The sequence below is a fragment of the Myiozetetes cayanensis genome, unplaced genomic scaffold (assembly GCF_022539395.1).
Source record: "Myiozetetes cayanensis isolate MyiCay16 unplaced genomic scaffold, myiCay2020 scf5-8, whole genome shotgun sequence".
Lineage (NCBI taxonomy): Eukaryota > Metazoa > Chordata > Aves > Passeriformes > Tyrannidae > Myiozetetes > Myiozetetes cayanensis.
The window spans coordinates 11,102,373-11,119,977 of record NW_026087742.1 but is presented as its reverse complement, the minus strand read 5'-3'; the positions used below and the strand labels follow the sequence as shown (position 1 = coordinate 11,119,977).

Genomic DNA, 17,605 nt, shown 5'->3' with positions numbered 1-17,605 from the left:
ATTTACCATCATCACTGCCATAATATCCCAGCACTCAGACTGTGCCTTCAGACAGGGTGATGAGTGAAGGGTACTGCATATAAATTGCTCACTCCCCATCTTAAAGACTTGGTGTTTTGAAGGAAAGGTCACAGCACTTGTACAGGTAAATCTTTATTCCAGCTCAGCTATTTTTCTGAGATGTTTGTATCTGCATCTAGTATGTCAGATAAAACTTGATTACTTTGTGCACTTCCCATGCAACTGGTGATCTTTCTTATCCTCTCCTTCTGCATGATTCCCAGTTCTTTCTGCAGTCCCCAGCAGAGTCAGCATAATTCTGACTGGGGACTCCAACAGTGGTGGGGTAGCTTCATTTTTAGGTGTTTATTTCTTTCACATACCTTTTTTATCAGGGGAACACTAAACAGAGCCCTCCCTCACACTGTTCTGTTTTGTGATCAAACACATCCATGGTTTGAGTTACTCTGATGCACAGCAACAGACGACATTTCTGTGTCAACTTTTATGAACTCTTTTTAGAAGTATCCTCCTGAGTTAGCTACAGCATTAAGACAGAAAATGGAGCTGTTTCTCAGAGGAAAACCTATACACATGCATTTATCAATTGCATGTGTGTCCCCCTTTTTTTCTTCTTGCAATGCTTTTGCAGTGCTATGACCCCCTCTAGATTTTCTCTCAGCTTTCCATCTTTTTCCTTCAACTTGAGTCTGATTATTTTGAATTAATAAGTTCGCAGTTTCAGAGCTTTGATTATATACTTTTCTTTCTGCTATACTTGCAGCTTGGGGGCCCTTCTTTAGGATGACGTTGCTTTTACCCTCAACAATTCCTCACGTATCATACTAACTTCAGGAAAGTGCCTGCTTTTAATTGCAAAACCTTTGACATTTCTATACCAAGCTGCAGACACTGGAGTTTTCTACTCTGGAACGTGACTGTCTGTTCCTTTTCTGCTTGTTGGCTTCAGGCAACAAACACATGAGAATTTCAATTGTATTTTCATGCAATTTTCCTCTGTTTCAGACATTAGTTTTAAGACCATATGTTCCAGAGCATAAATACCTTAATTAAGATGTAGGCTTAAAACAATCCCTAAATAGTTTGAAGAGGTCTGAGCAGATTTTTTTTTTTTTAAGTTAGGCAGAACTTCAAGTTTTTAGCTAAAAGCTTTCACATTTTGTACATCACAAAAAAAAGTAATAATCAGACTGCATCTTCTTGACGGTTTTATTTTAGACACTACTTTTAATCTGTTGGCAGAGAATGGAACGAACAAACTTGTTCTGAGAAAATACTACTCAGTAGAAGTTCAGAGTTTTCCACAGAACACTGTGTCACAACCAGAGTTGAGAGAAGGAGTCACTACCATATGAGCACATGGTTTCTTTCTAAATTTGATGCTTTGCATAGTATTTACCTTTTTTGTTGTTTTATTTTAGGGTTTTTTCCCCCTGCTTCCTCTTTATTCTTCCTGTCCATGTCACTGGACACTATTAGGTCTGATTGGAAAAGAACAGAATCATGAAGTTCATAAAGTAGATCTTTGCCTAAGCAGCAGTACAGGTTGCAAGACCTGCAGCAATTTCTCAGAAGTTGTTGGGAAAATAAGAAGTTAAAATGCTGCCAAGACAAGCTTAACTACATGGAGATGCGACTAGGAACTATATATGTCTTGGATGCTGAGAGGCATGAAGGTGTGATCTGTTCCCAGTACAATTCAGAAAAAAACAGAACCATTTTCTTCACCTGTTTGTTAACAGGAGAGCGAAACAAGATCTCCTCTGTCAGATCTTCAGCAGAGATTTTACAAAGACAAAAATCACAGCGTTTTTGAAACGTAAAATGAAGTCCCAGTGAAATAAATAGATGTCATTAAATAGAGTGACTGAAAAGGAAGGTCTCATGGTCTCAGTCAGTGGGGCTGTCTGGGCTGATCTAAACAACAAACAAATAGTCAAGCTCACAGGGCAGATCAAGTCTGACCTCGTGAACCCGAACTCAGAGATGGTTCTAAGGTTTTCTGGTTTGATTCTGGTGGGAAGCTGAAGCTCACCAACAAATTAACATACCCAAATTACTGTTCCATTATACTTCATATAAAACAAGGCTAAAAAAAAAAATGTTTTAAAAATCAACCTTCAATCAATCATTTTGCTTTTTCACAATGCATTTAAATACAATAAAACTTTTTAAGGAGTTTTTTCAACATTTCTTTGAAGTATGACACTGAATCAAATGGATGGCATAATACTCATGTAACCACCACTTCTCCTAGAGACTATTTCTATATTCTGATATCCTCAGAATTTTCAGCTCAGTTTCCTCATGTCTTGTCCCTTACACTGCAGTTTATATGGCCTGAGCAGGGAGAATTAATTCATGTCTCAGCCTTTTGTGGGCTGAAGATCTTAACAATGCCCTGTGGCATGCTGCCCAATATGTGTTTTTCCAGGGCCATCTGCTACCTATAGTTCAACAGAGACCATGACTTGGCTACAAGACTTTCTGCACAGAGACGTGCTCATCCAGTTTTTACTGGTTGTTCTGAGGTCCATTTCAGGAACATACATTTTTAGTCCTCGAAGAAAGTGATTCATTCACCACACCCTTTTCTAGGGGGAGCTGTCTGGCCACTGTGTTTACTTTGGCGCTGCGTCAACATTAAATATCCAAGGGTAAACACCTGCAGCTTGCACATACATGTGGTTCATGGTGGTCAAGTGCTTAACAAATTAAGTTCCATAAGGAGAAAAAGAAAAGCTATGCTACTTGTGTTTTATTTCTGTGTTCTAAAAGACAAATGTATCTATTTCAGGCTAGTACTTAAATATCCAAAAAGGCAACAAGCAGCTCTTTATGTGAATGACACTTGACTTATGTTTGAAGAATATTTGGACTTTGACTTCGAAGCACTCAGACATAAGGGATGCACTAAAAAGGAACAGATTCATTTTGAACAGATTATAGAAACCATGTGTGACAGAGTAGAACAAATGGTAAGTACTGTTTTGAACATAGCTGAGAAGGGCACTATCAGCATTTTATGCACAAAGCATGCATAAACAGCAAAATGTATCCAGTAGCTTCTACCCTAAAGGCACCCCATGTATAATCAGTCATATCTTAGATCACTGGCCAAAATGGGTATGTGAAATACTCAGGTGAAGAGGATACCATGGAATGCCCCACTCCCTCATTTTCCTCAGAACTTATACTATAATTCTTCTATTAGGTGGTGTCAGAAGCAAAGATTGAAGTCAAAGCCTAAAACACCACTGTAAAATTTCAGAACAGTTCGGGTCTGTCCCCTTTCCCAAGCCAAGGAAAAACTAAATCCAATCTTATATCTTGTGTTATTAAATTTCAGTCCACCAAATCACTGCACTATGCAATTTGTTTGCTGTCCTCAAGAGAACCTGTGTTAAAAGCACTATGAGAAAGCAATCACAGAGCTTCACCACCTCTCACTCACTGGTGTGCCCATTCAATTAAGCACAAGATGTCATCCACATAAGTTGCTATTAATTTCAGACCTAGAAATGCTGAATTAGTGTCTGGTTTTCTGCCAAGTTTTCCCCCTTTTCTGCCTGGAGCTTCAGTGCTGATTAGGGTTCAGCTGCAGACCTCATCTCTGGCTATCTCCAACATCAAGGGGTTGCTGTATAGAAATGACCAAACCTCTGCACTCAGCTCAAGGTTTTTCACCAGAGTAGCAAAAGTTGTTGTCCTGAGGCCAAGAATAAAATAAATTAAGCTAGAACAGGTAGGCTGCCTGCCTTGCTGGGGATCGCTGCTCATCTAACCGAAGTGGTCCTGCATGCCCTGACCTATGGTAGCAGAAGGATGCTCACCTTTCCCTGGCTCCAGAAGCAGTGGAGGAGGTTCATGAAGCAGGTTCATGGTTGCTCTTCTGCACAGCCTTTTCTTGAAGCCATCTCCTTGGACACATCTCAGCAATTCCAATACTGACAGTCACGGGGCTCAGCAAAGGTGTCGAGGTCTATTCAGCAACACCTTTGGACTCTGAAGACCTTGATAGCAGTACACCTTAGCCCACCAGAAGGTCTCATAAATCAGGAATCTATGCCCAGCATCCTGTTCAAGCCCAAAAGGAACAAAGAATCAGCAAGCTCAGAGATTAATTTTTCTCAGACACTTTTGAGTATCTGTGTCGACCAGTTGCCAGATTGTAAGAGCAGGGAGCAGCCCTGCTTTGTACAACACAGACACCAGGTTGCATACTGGATTAAACCCTACAAGTACCTTACAAACTGCAACTCCCTCAATATCACCTGTTTTGAAATTGAGGTGTAGCGTAGTCACATCTTTTTTCTCTTGAAGCGAGGACAGCTATTGATCAATAAGGGAAATCAGTCTTAGGCAAAATCAGACTGGCTCCAGTGGGTATATATGTGAAATTTGGCTTCAAGAACGAAATTTTGATCTAATATTTCACCCTTTCTAATTTTAAGAAATTAAATTATTAAGGATATCTACTGGATTTTTATTCTGTTCTAAGGTGATGCTTTCTGGTTACCAAAGTCACCACACCCCCAGGACAGTCCACAGACTGGACTGGTTGTTATTTAAATGATGACATGAGCCTGTGAAGTGTAATAGCCCTGGTGGGCAATAGGAATGAATGTGGAGGGTAGGGAGAATTGATTAGCTGGTGGTATACCAGTAAATACAAAGTGCTTAATCACAGGCAGACCCAGCACCTTGATCTCCCAATCAATAGCACTTGTAGGTTCAGAGCACACAAGGAAGCCTTGGGTTTAAAGAGAAGATAAAAGGTGCTCTCTCTTCTTTGTTATTTTTACAGTGTTCTGTAATTGTATATCCTATTTCATCCTAGCAGTCCAAAGGCTTTTACAATTTTGTAAATGAAGCAAACACTTCACCCATTTCAGAGAGAAAATGTACCGGCTGTTCAGTATCCGAGAGTAGAGCAGGTCTGAGAATAGAGCAGGTAGCATACCTCCTTGTAATGCTATGATTTGAGAAAAGGGGATTTCAGTAGGCAGCACTTTTAAACCTGAATAAATACTTAATCTAGATAGAGGCTAATTACCCATACCCTGGCAGAAATTCTACCAAGTTTTTGAATGGTCATGGGACCAACATGTACTGTGAGAGGTGCCACCTTTAACATCCATTATTACCTTCAGTAAGCAGGAGCACAGTAAAATCTGCAACTGGCCTAGGGAGGAATAAGAGAGAGAGGCACAGTTTGATTTTTCCTTTGGGCTAGGGAGAAAAAAAGGAAAACTAAACCCCATACACAAGGCTTATGTTTCAGCCAGCAACCACCGAGCTGTCCCTGCTGTGAACTGATAACTGAGACTGATAATAAACGTAGCCTGACTCTATCAGCTGTACAGACTTATTGTGCTCAGCTTAAAATAGAAATAAAATCAAGTAGTGCCAATGATGGACCAAAATGGATTCTCAGAGTACCAGGACCCCTGTGAACTTTGGCCATTTGGTTAATAGAAATCTTGGACACAGACCATCTCAGGATAGGGTTGGAAAACATTAATCCCAACTAACACTGTGCTAGTTTAAACCTCAGGGTTTTAATTTCATATCTGTAAATGTTGTTTGTCGACTTCAGTACTGCAAAAAATAAATTAAAAACTGAGGCAGTATTGCATTTTAGTATTCAGCTTGAAATGCTCTACTAGAAAACAGGAGGATTTTATATTTCTGTGATTCCCTTTTTTATGATATACCTTTGCTCTGTTCTTGTCATATATTACAGTTTTTGGCAAGCAACAAGCAGCTTACCCTTAGTAATTGAAAGACATTTTCCAGCCTTAAGCTGGCTGCCTGCTGGCACATCTGATCTTGTGCTGCTGCTTGTGCTGGTGGAAATGAAAGGGCTGTGAGACAAAGAGCCACAGCCATCTTGCAGCTGGGCTGCACGGAGCTGCTCGGGAAGTGGGAATTCGTACAAACAGCCTGTACCATCCCAAGTCACTTCTCTGTATCTTAACATTGCTTCTCAGAGCTGATAGAAAAGCTGTGGGAGATTTCAACAATGGCAAGTTCATAATTTCTAAAGGCTGAAAAGCAAGGAAAGAAATACTTCTCCCAATTGCCTTTTTTTTTTTTCTTTTTTTTTTTTTTTTTTTTTTTTTTTTTGCCTAGGGATACATCTTCATCCCAGTGTGTTCCTGCAGGCCTCCTGCAGCTGCCTCTCCCATTTTCACCCAGTTGCCCTGTTTTCCATGGGTTCAGGCTCTTGTCAACCTTCACCAAGCATTTTCCATCTGTCCTCTGTGTGAATCCATATAACCACATTCTATTGCTACATGTGGTGAAAAGGCTGTGTTGCTGAGTATAACGTTACACGTGATATCTCCAGAGCCTTTGGACATTTGAGGGACCGTCTGATGGCATCACTGAGGGCATTTGAGGCATCTGATGCCTGCAGAGCCAAGGCAGTGGAAAATGTTAAGACTGAGACTGGAACAAAGAGAAAGACTTAACAAAAATAGTGGCTGTAAACAAACAAACAGACTGAAATTAAGGATAAAGACAGAAGAAAAAGTCAAAAGAGAAAAACATTCTCTTACCATGAAAACTATTGGTGCTACACATAGATAAAGGTCTGACAGCTTTTCAGTTTTAAATCCCCTATTTACAGGGATTATAAAGCTCAGATGTGGAAAGTCTCTGAAACATGGCTTGCAAGGTCTCTGGAAAGAAGCTTTAAAAATACATTTAACTGTTTCATGCTAAAGTATGAGACTATAAATGTTAACTAATTTTAAGAGCTACGTAAAAAAAAAAAAAAAGCCAGAACAACTTAGCACACTCCTTGAGTCTATGTCACATTTTTTGATTAATTATTTAAAAATTTGCTGCATCATTGCTGCAGATAATTCCAGCTACTCAGACTCTTCAAATGACTTCAAAATGCAGCACAGGCTATTTTTAATTAAATAGGTAGAGACTGATGTAGACATACAATTGTATTTTTCTTGTTGGGGGCTATACATTACTCGAAGATGGAAGAAGGAAATAAGTCACTGCAGTCCCTTTGCCACTAGCAGGATGTTTCTAGGCAAGGAAGCCTCTCAGACCACCAAACCTGCAAGTGATCTTTTGACTGTCACATCCTCAAAGTAAAGAAAAACCTCTCTGAAGCAGGAGTGAATATCTGCTCCCTGTCTGGATGAAAACAACTTCAAGAATACAGCTCTGCTTATAAGTGGTTGAAACTCCAAGTCCAAATTCACCACCTGCAAATATTTTGCAGTATTTTCCTAAAAATAGGCATTTCTGCAAATATTCCTGTTAAAAGGTTCTCTCCTTCAACGGACTGTTTACAAAGAATAAACACAAAGTAGACATTAGAACAGAGCAAATAAAAGAGGTTTCTATTTACAAACCTGATGGCCACAACGGGTTCACTCTTCTGTCCTCACAAACTACCCTTCAAAACTGTAGTTTTATGGGAGTTTTACAGGTAGTAATTTTTTTTTAAAATGTTTTTAGCCACTCACACCACATTTTTAGCAAGGGATGACATGTGTAATATATATAAACATATATATTTCTATTAAATTCAGTGTGCTCACAAGCAGATTTAAAGGTTCATGGGCACACCTGGTGGCAGAGAGCACAGAAATGACTACCTAGGCCTCAGGAGGTTAGAGTTTTGCACATAATCAGAACAGAATCAAGTTTTTAAAGCCTTGGAACCCACATATTTGGTCACAAATATAAATCCCTTTTCTCATTTATTAAAAAAATCTGAGGGTGAAAACAGACTGCTGAAATAAAAGTAGCAATTTTCCTCCAAGTTTTTATTTGTTTCAACCTAACCAGTGACCCTCCAGACTTGAGAAATACTCTCAAAAATGCAAATCTGTATTCTCAAAGCTGTGGTATAAGACGCTCTGACACAACACAGACTACCGACATCTAGGTCATCAGAGAAAGGAGAAAAGTGCTTTCTGCATGGTTTGGAAGCACTGAACTTTCCATGAGGAGTTCCAGCCTCGAATGCTGTTCAAACCTGTCCGTATCCAAACCATCCAGCTGCGGTGCAAGAGGTGCTCATTTCTTGGTGGAGACGCGCCAAGGCATACGGAGCCGGGAAAAATCGCTCTGTGCAGTACATGCTTTGGCACACAGCGCTCCTGAACGTGTCACAGCGATTAAAGAGAGGGAGGGAAGGTGCACTGAACTGGCAGATGTCACTGGTTCAGCGCCTGCACTGGCCTGGGTTTGCTCCTGGAGGATGAGCTGGCGGATCCCTGGATCCCGGCGGGCTGAGGTGCCTCTGCACAGCGCAGTGCTGGGCTAAGCCAGACCACAGTGGCAGGAGGGCAAGGAATGGGGCAGGCTTAGAGATTTGTGCCTATGGGCTTTTGTTGGATAACTTTCTTTTCTGCTTTTCTGTTGGACTCATTGTCCTGGATGATGGGACAGAAAGGACAGAAAGTCACACTTTAAAAAAAAAAAAAACCCTTGTCATTTCTGTTCCCAGAGTAGTTTCTGTTCCATAGCTAAAGTGAATTTACAAAACTCAAAAACTCTTAATTCTTGTTGTTTACAGGGTTTTTTTCTACCTAGTGGATAAAATTTCTTCATTATGTTCACAACCCACTTATGTCTGGGCAGGTGAGGGCCTATCTAAATGTCATTGACTTTAGCAATTGTTTTCAAAAAGAAACAACCCCCTCACACACACCCCCTTTCAGGAAGGGGGCAAATGAGTGGAATATTGCCTTAAGCTCGGACCATGCAGCAAACCTGCCATGTCCAAGGTGGGTGCAAGCTTTGGCATGGAACGAAATTCCAGAAACTTTCATCTGCTTTCTTAAATCCAAATAAAAGTTAATTACACTGATAAAATCCTGCCTTGTGAATGGATCTCACCTTTCTTTCTCCTCCAGCTCCATGCCCTTTGTCCACTATAAAAATTATAGCATATGCAGGAGTGAAAAATCTGTGAAAGAGATGGTTTATTTACATAAACCATAAGTGACACAACTTCTAACTGCAACAGATATCCAGAACTTCAGATACATATATAACTTTTCTATAGGTGCTAATACTGTATGACTTTCCTGTAAAATAACTGATTTTTTAAAATAAATTACAACACTAAATAAAAGCCTGACTTTTTGCATTTGCTGTTTCGCTACAAGTGTCAAATGCATTATAAGTCACCTAAGTTGTTGCACATAATTTCCAAAACTTACAGCCATAAAAAATTATAGCAATTTGATTGGCAGCATGCTTTGAATGTAATTAATACTATGAAAATAAAACATGAAAAACTGTGATTGATTCTATGTGTGCGCATATTTGCATGCTCGATACAAGAATAGCTCTAAATCCCAAGAGTAAAAAAGCTACTATTCACAATATTGGTTATCCAGCTTCACCAGAATATAATTGGCCCTCAGGGAGTACAACAAAGAGTAACAAGTAAAATACATAGAAGAGTGGAAAGTGAGAGTAGGAAGTTTAAAAATGCAATTATTTTACAGTATCTAAAATAATGATTGTTGAAGCCAGCTCTTTTTAATTTGTTTTGATGAAAATAGAAAATGAAATTTAAAATCTATTTATTGTCAATGTGGTTATGAGTGGAAGAAAAAAGACAAAATTTAAAAAGGCTGTGACTTATCTACAGATGCTCCCACTGCTTCTGAAAAGCCAGTTTTCATCAATTATATTTTGCAATCATAAAGAAAACAAAACCATCTGAGCAGCCCAGCTTTTTATACTTAGACTTTCTGTGCATGCTTAAGGACTACATGGAAGAAAACAGGGTTCATTTTTACAAATTTAAACAGCTATGGGAGGGATTTAGGATGATTTCCAGGCCTCAGTCCCCTTGGAGATATTGAAGGACCAGACTGAAAGATGATTTGGTGAATGCCTTGGGGAAAGTGAGTTTCAGAAAGTGATGAGGTGTCATATGACAGGTAACAACCTGCTCCATTCCTGAGTTTCTTATCCCTGGGATTTTAAGTTCACATATTTGTGATGGTAGCATGCATTTTAAAATGCTGTCATCCCTGTTGCTGCAATGTTGCTCCTGCCAGGCACTACACAACAAAGAGACTTTTTGTGCCCAAGAGAGTTCATAATTAACTTAATGAAGAGAAGCAATAAGCAGATATAATGAATGCAGGGAGTAACAGGGAGCAGTGAGATGTTTCTGCACAAGGGATGAATGACACTCACTGCAGACACAGCACCCAAATGCCACCAAGTGTTTCATAGGCATGTCAGAGCAGGTAGGTTGGAATGAGAGATCTAAGGGAGGATAAAGCACTACTTTTTTGACTTTTGTAGATTTCTATAAAGACTCCACCTCCCTTATCCCCAGCTTCGGTCTCCAGGGGATCGAGGACAGCCATTGGGCACTGGGGAGGGGGGAACAAGTGCAAACACGGGAGAAGAAGCAGGACTGGAAGAAGAGCAAGGTTATTCCCATGATAAGACAAGGGAAAGAGGGAGAGGACAGAAACAAGACCTGAGGAAAACTGTGGCAAAAGGGAAGATAAAGCAGATCAGGAAAGATCTACAGCTCTCCTAGAACTTGATTGCTAAAAACTGAAAAACAATTTTTGTGTAAAATACAGTTTGATGGCTCAAGTAGTGGCACCATGAATGACGAGTCTAAAAGCCTTTGCCTTGCTGAAGATAGGTGTGGAGATCAGTACAGTCAAAAATAAACAATGTTGTGTTTGCTTTTTTTCAGGTCTGAGAAGTATAAGAAATGACATTTAAAAGTACATAAAGGGATTGCCATTGCAATTGCTATGCCAGAGATTTACAAGTTTGAAGAAACAGAAAACCCAAGGTCTTCTGTGCAACCTCACTTCAACCCCTGGAAGTAGATATAATCTTTCCTTATAAGTTCACAGAGAATTTTTGTCTTGTCGTGACTTCTGCTGATCCCCCGTGTCACCCATCTGTGTGGCCTCACAAGTTCTCAGATTGAGAGAAAAACAAGCACACTATGTGGCTCATTTTAGGAAGTATTTACAAAGAAATGAGCTAAGGTGGCTGGCATATAATATTCCTTTAAGGTAAATGTTGTCACTTTTAAAAACAGTAACAAATTATCCACAGGTATCTCATGTTCTGCTATTAAAAGTAAGATAAGTACAAACACTCATCCTCATACCTTAATTAAAAAACCCTCAGTGTTATGCTTTTTCTCAAAATGGATGACATTCACTTGATTACTGCAAGCATAACTACACAGCTCTAACCACAACAAATTATCCATCACTCCCACATCTTATGCTGTTAATGGCAATGTAAGTACAATCTTCAAAAGCATCCAGTAAAGGCAGACTAAAGGCTGTTTCATTGCTCATCCAAAAATAGGAGAAAACTACCTTTTATATCACTCCAAGGGCTTTGCACTTTCTAGAAAATTTATGTCTTATTCTTATCTGCACCTTGTCAGACAAAAGCCGTAAGTCTTAGAAGTTCTAATATGCCCTTTGCTTCAGACAGACTTGGTTTTCCAAACTGTTAGTGGGAGCCTTATTATCTTGAATTACATTAGTTAGCTCTGAAATGTAAAACTGCCTATAATATACCTTGGTATTACTGTGTTGCATTGACAGAAAATACTAAAATGGGAAATGTAACTGATGGATGTGGCGTTGAGCTGCTCCCGGGAGGACTAACAAGAGATGGATGTCCCAGTGGAATAAGAACAACGGAGATGAAATAAAGACCTGGGGTTTTGTCCTGCAAAGTACCTATAGAAAGAGACTATTTCTAATGTTAACTGTTCAAATAATCAGGCACCAAGGGAGCACAGGGACTACCAAGCTGAGGAAGATCAAGAAATAATATTAAGGTTTGCTCTTCTACCAGTGATATATACAAGACATTTAGGATGAAGATACAAACCCCGAATGACGCATGCTTTAATTGTGGATTCTATAGGGTCAGGAGGTGAGTTTCTCCTGACCTCAGCCACTCTTCCTGTGCTGTGAAATATGATGGCAGTCTGTGATTTTCATCTTGATTACTGTAATAGTAGTTTGCACCCTCATTTATATTTACCCTTCTGAATTAGCCGATACAATCTACTGGTAACAGGATTAAAAGTCACTGCAATACACAAATAGATCATTAGAGACAAATTACATTTTTAACTAATGCGGTTCTTAAGGCTCAGAAGCGATAATCATCAGATGGTGGCAGACAAAAACCCCCTAACAAAATCCTTCAAAACCCATTGCTGAGCTTGCAATTAGGAAGAAACTAAATTTATTTGATGTCAGCAGAATGTTCATTGCCTCGGCTTCCACTGCAAGTGACATGCCAGTCTCTCCAGGATTACACAGTAATGCCATATTCACCTTGAAGCCAAAGGGGAATTCCCTCTTGAGATTCTGTGCCACAGGCCCAGGTAATCAAGCAGCAGCAGCTCTGTTCCTTCCCTGTTGATCTGGCCCCAAGGCTCTTCCATTTGCTTTACTGCTCCAGTCAGCCAGCCCCCTGCAGCTTGGCTCGTGATCCAAGCCCCCAGCTAGAGATGCTTTTGCAGGTTCTCCCATAACCTTTCACGTTCAACGTGTTACTTCTGTCCCATGGGAACCTTTTTCCATAATCTTTGTGATCTGAAGCTATGTTTCCTCTACCCACACTCCTTTTCCTTTTTCTTATAGGCTCCCTTCATGAGGAGCTTCTTCTAAAACTTTTCCCAAATAATTTTGTTGATAAAGACAACTTTCCCAATTCTTCTCCCAGTTGAGAGAATAATAATTGCTCTCTCTGCATCCCATTAGCTATACTCAGGTTGTGTTCTCCATGACTTTCTCAGCCTATACTCTGCAATCTGCTTTTACTGCTAGCTTAGATTCCACCTCCTGAGTGGCTGTTTTGAGCTACTGGACACTTTAATTTTTCAGCAATCATTCTAAAAAAAATCTCAGGTATCTGTGGACTGCGTAATGAAACTACCAAAACACATTCATTTGAGAAAGGAAAAGAGAAGGTAATTTTGGGGCAAGAGTTTACAAGCTCAGTCACACAAAACAGATGGAATAATCTGAAAAGTTTAGTGGCCATATTCCCATTTATAATCTACTATGTTTTTTACAAACATGCAGATGTTTCAATATATGAAAGCAAATAACATCTCTGGGAAGTCAAACAAGAATCATGAACCTCCCAGTCTATTATATGCAAGGCTGTTGAAGAAAATGTACAGAGAAATAAACCATATTTGTTTCATAATGTTTTACTGGTTACTGTGTATATTCTTTAGATTCCTATACGTTTATTTTTACTAGATCCAAACACCCTATCATGAAGAAAGGACTGCACATTTCCCAACATAATACTTTAGATGGATTAAGGGTGGTAGACTGTGCAAATTGCAAACTTCACAATTATACTTTGGATGTTTCACATCAAAATTAAGACATACATTATGGAATAAGTGAAAAAAGTAACATAGGTTAATAGAAAATTGCATACTCCAAAAAATGATGAGATGGAACTCACCTGGCATGTCATTACATCTAAGTCACCACCAAATCCATCTTCTCTATTGCTGGTATACCAGAGCAATATCACCTGCAACTGGAACGTACTTGTGCCCCAAACAAACCACTGAATGTCCAGGAACTCTGCAGTTTTGTGACCTCTGACTTCTTATAAATTACCTTGTTTGAAAGTGTGATGTACTAATAAAACTGACCAGGAAAAACAATTTCTAACAACAGAAAACATCAGTGCGTGCAGCACAATATTGAGCCTTTGTTGATGCTAAGAGACTTCATAGGTGGTCCTCAGCTCACTTGGATTGCGAAACCTCTCCTGGAGTACCTGGAAAAGGGTACTCCTTTAGGGAGTGAAAACTCTTCTTGGCCTGAGCAGGAACCTGTATGGTCAAGATTTGACAATCGAGAAGAATAAGTTGCTCAGAACTGACTGCTCCGCTCTTCTGGACAATGGGCAGACTTGTAATAGGAAGCTAAGATCATAGACAAAAGCTTTTCAGCACAGTAAAGAGTAACATAGATAAAAAGAAATTCTTACAATTAATTCCTTTTTTCCCCATTCCAGTGAAATTCCTGTTTTGAATATATCAGATATCAATTGTCCCTATGTATTTATCCTTCTTACAAAAAAGGGATGCTGTCTGAAGCACTGAAGATGCCAACAAGGAATTTAAAATCATCTTATTGAAATTCATTAAAATTGCCAGCCACTCTGTTTTTTACCACCAGTGTGCTTTGCCAGGCAACTTCTGGACTTTCAAAACCACGAACTTGCTTGTAAGAGTATAAATATCATAAAAGTAAGGGGCACAATGAGTTGTGTTGCTTCCAGGTTTCATGAGTCTATTTTTTCTTCTCTTTGTGCTGTGCCACAGCTCTGACTTGCAGCTGGACTAAGAGGATGGCTGCACTGTGTTGCATTTAAAATATTCCACCGTGAGAATTCCACCATATTTTTCCCCAGCAGCCAGAGAAAGCAGGTCAAGGATGACATTTCACACACATTCACGCACGCACACACTGCTGACTCAGGAGCAGCTTTAACTGAAAAGAAGTGATAACCAGGGGGGAAGTTGCAGTTAGTTTAAATCAGAGGCAAAGGAACTAAACATCAAAAAGTTGGAAACCCATAGAGCTTCAAGCCATTGTTTCACACACTCTCACAAAAGGTGATTAGACGGAAACACAGCAGGTGTAAAAACAAAATCTGCCCTTAATGGCTTTGTTGGAAACCAGCTTTTGTTTGAGGTAGGTTTGAGTATAGCTCTCATGCTGTTTCATGGTTAGGATATTTCCCCCTAAGGTAATGTGTCAGGTATTGATAAGTTTGTTTTAAATTCTATATAATTAAAACAGTAAATAGAATACTGACATGCCTGTGACCTGAAACACTGTATAATAGATAAGTATACGTGGAACTCAGCTACGAAAAACACACATAGAATAAACCAGAGGTCAGCCAAGGTCCTCTGCTCTCAGTGAAATTACCTGTTTACTCTAAATCATGCATCACCATTAAAATTGCAGGAAGAAAGTTCCCCTCCTCCCTCTAGTACTGAGACAGATGGAATAGACCTCCAGCTGGAGCCTTTTCAATGTTTTTGTGGATGGAACTGATATATCCAGAAATTAAAAGCTGTATCTACTCATTTTTTTTTGCTCTTGTGATAAGTATGCTAATTGGATAAAACAAGCACAGACAGTTGCAAACCCATTGCTACAAGATATACTGTTTAATATCCACTCTAGCAATGAAAGTGATTCTGTTTGTGTTAGAAAAGAGAAGCCAAGGAGAAAGGTCATTGTATTGTGTCTGCAGCTTTCGCTCCTAATATGTGATTCTCATTTCTCAGTAAAGGGAAAATCAATAATTCCTTTAAGTTGCCTTGGATTCAGAAAAGACAGACCTTTTACCCACTGTGTGGTAGTGATTTAGAATGATCATGAGGGATATTATGCAATCCTGGTTTTTACAAAGTTCTGAAGTTCATCTTAACATTTTTAATTGTGCCATTGAGTCTTGTTCAGACTGGTAAAAAAGGAACATTTAAAGTGCCATGATTTTTTTTAAATAGAAATTTAACTCTCTGCTTCTGCTGCTTTTTAACACCTTACCGTTCTCCTCAGCTCTGATTCAGGTGGGAGATTTTACTCTCAGAGCTGGAAGACTAAAGGCAGCCATGGCATCCAGGATTTATAGCAATAACAAAAGAAGTACTGATCAGGTTCATACATTTATTAGGGTTTACATAGCAAGAGGCTGTGTCTGTAACAGAGACGCACAAGTAATTTCCTTCCATTTTTCCTTTTTAGTTATAAGATCATATTCTCAACCAGATTGGTCTGGAAAGACCGAGAATAAGAGCTAGGTCATTACTGAAAATGATAAGGAAATAAAAACAATGTTTTAATTTCATTACAGCAAATAAAGAAAATGCTGGTTGTATTCTAGAAATACCTGGCAAACTAGTGATACACCCATACACAAAGGAACAATGGGAAGGAACAACGGAGACATGTACTGTGGAGTAGGAGCTCTTATTGCCAGACGTGAAGGAGCAACTGGGCTCACTGTAAGAAAAAGCCTGGAGTCAGCACCTAGAGGTCCAATCTCCTCTCAGCTAGGACATGGCACACTCCAGCATTAGTCACCAACAAAGAGTTAACAAAGAGAAATGTAAGGATGTTTCTCATAAGAAGAAACCTCTTGCAAAAAAAAAAAAAAAAATTCCTTAGGCTTAAGGAGATCAGTATCACCCCTGACATCATAAACTCCGTGTTCAGCACCAAACCCACAAGCCCCATCTCTTTGGCATACGGTTTCCATCCAGACAAAAACTTTTAAACATGTATGCAAACCTATCCTTAAGCATGTGCTGGGGAGCTTTGATGCTCTGTGCACCAAAGGAGAAAGTAACTCCGTTCTGGAGGGCAGTTTCCTCCTGCAGTTGCTGGGCCATCTTTTACTATGGGCTGAACAAGGCCCTGCATGAAAGCTATTATTCCCCATTTAGAAGGGATCTCAGATCTGGATCCAAATCCTGATCCTGACTCATCAGCCCACAACAATAGGATTTCCTTAATTTCAGCCTCAGATTCCAAGTTGTGCATTACCTTTTCCTGTACTTCCTGTATTCTTTTCTCCCTTCTATTTTTTTTTTTTCCCCAGTATGGAACACAGAATTTTAATTTGATATATGTAAAAAAAACTCATCCAAAAAAAATTGCCATTGCCACCTGCTCCTTTCCCCTCACCATCACTCACTAAAGACACCATCTGGGAATGACTAGCAACCAGAGCAGGGAGTGAGCAGTCCATATGTTAAAATTTAAAATTTGACAGCCCTATTCTGGCCTTTCCATCACCCACTATTTTTCTATTTTACAGTTTTAGTACTATAACAAGTGTCTTCAACATTTGCAAGGACTAAACCAATTTTTTTTTTAATTGTGGATGGATCTTTATTTTAAGGTAAATCTTTCATTTAGGTTGAAATCCAGCAACTTTTGTCCACATTCAGACTTTTTCATAAAATGTAACATGAAATGGGATGAGACAATTATCAAAACCTGTGGCAATTACTGTACAGCTCATGTATTAAATTACTAGACCAGAAAGAAAGATGAGAAAGAAAACACAGTTCTCTCTTCTTTTGCATTAGTTTGTGACAGAGCTCTTGGTACTGTTAATAATTTTTCACAAGATCAGTAAGAAATCTAAATACCTTTTTTTCTTCTTACCGTTTCAATCCCCATATCCCATCCTGTGGATTTGCCTTATTATTCACATGCATCCAAAGTGTAGTGAGACTCTTAACCAAAAGCAAGATAAAATTTTTAAAAAAAGCAATATGCATTCATATCACTATCAAAATAGGCAGGAGAAGTCCAAAGGAAGATACAGTACCTGAAATTATGTTTGTTGCTTACTTAACTACCCCTGGACCCAATTTGCCACAAACTAACTCCTCCTGTAACAATGGAACTTGTAGATGCATACCTCTGGAAAGGTTTTGGTGCACATTCATGTGGGGAACATTATAACCTAGGCTTAGGCAGATGGAGGAAAAATAACTTGTGAAAAAGGCCAG

At 39.3% G+C, this 17,605-nt stretch overlaps 1 long non-coding RNA gene across 3 annotated transcripts in view; it reads right to left on the bottom strand.

The window, feature by feature from the left end:
* Positions 1-3,860: 3,860 nt before the first annotated feature.
* The window catches only part of LOC126649115 (uncharacterized), a 29,642-nt gene continuing 15,897 nt past the window's right edge, over positions 3,861-17,605 (bottom strand). For all 3 annotated transcript variants that reach the window (XR_007630975.1, XR_007630974.1, XR_007630976.1), the window contains one exon: positions 3,861-4,098. This is a non-coding gene — a long non-coding RNA (uncharacterized LOC126649115). The remainder of the gene's footprint in view (positions 4,099-17,605) is intronic.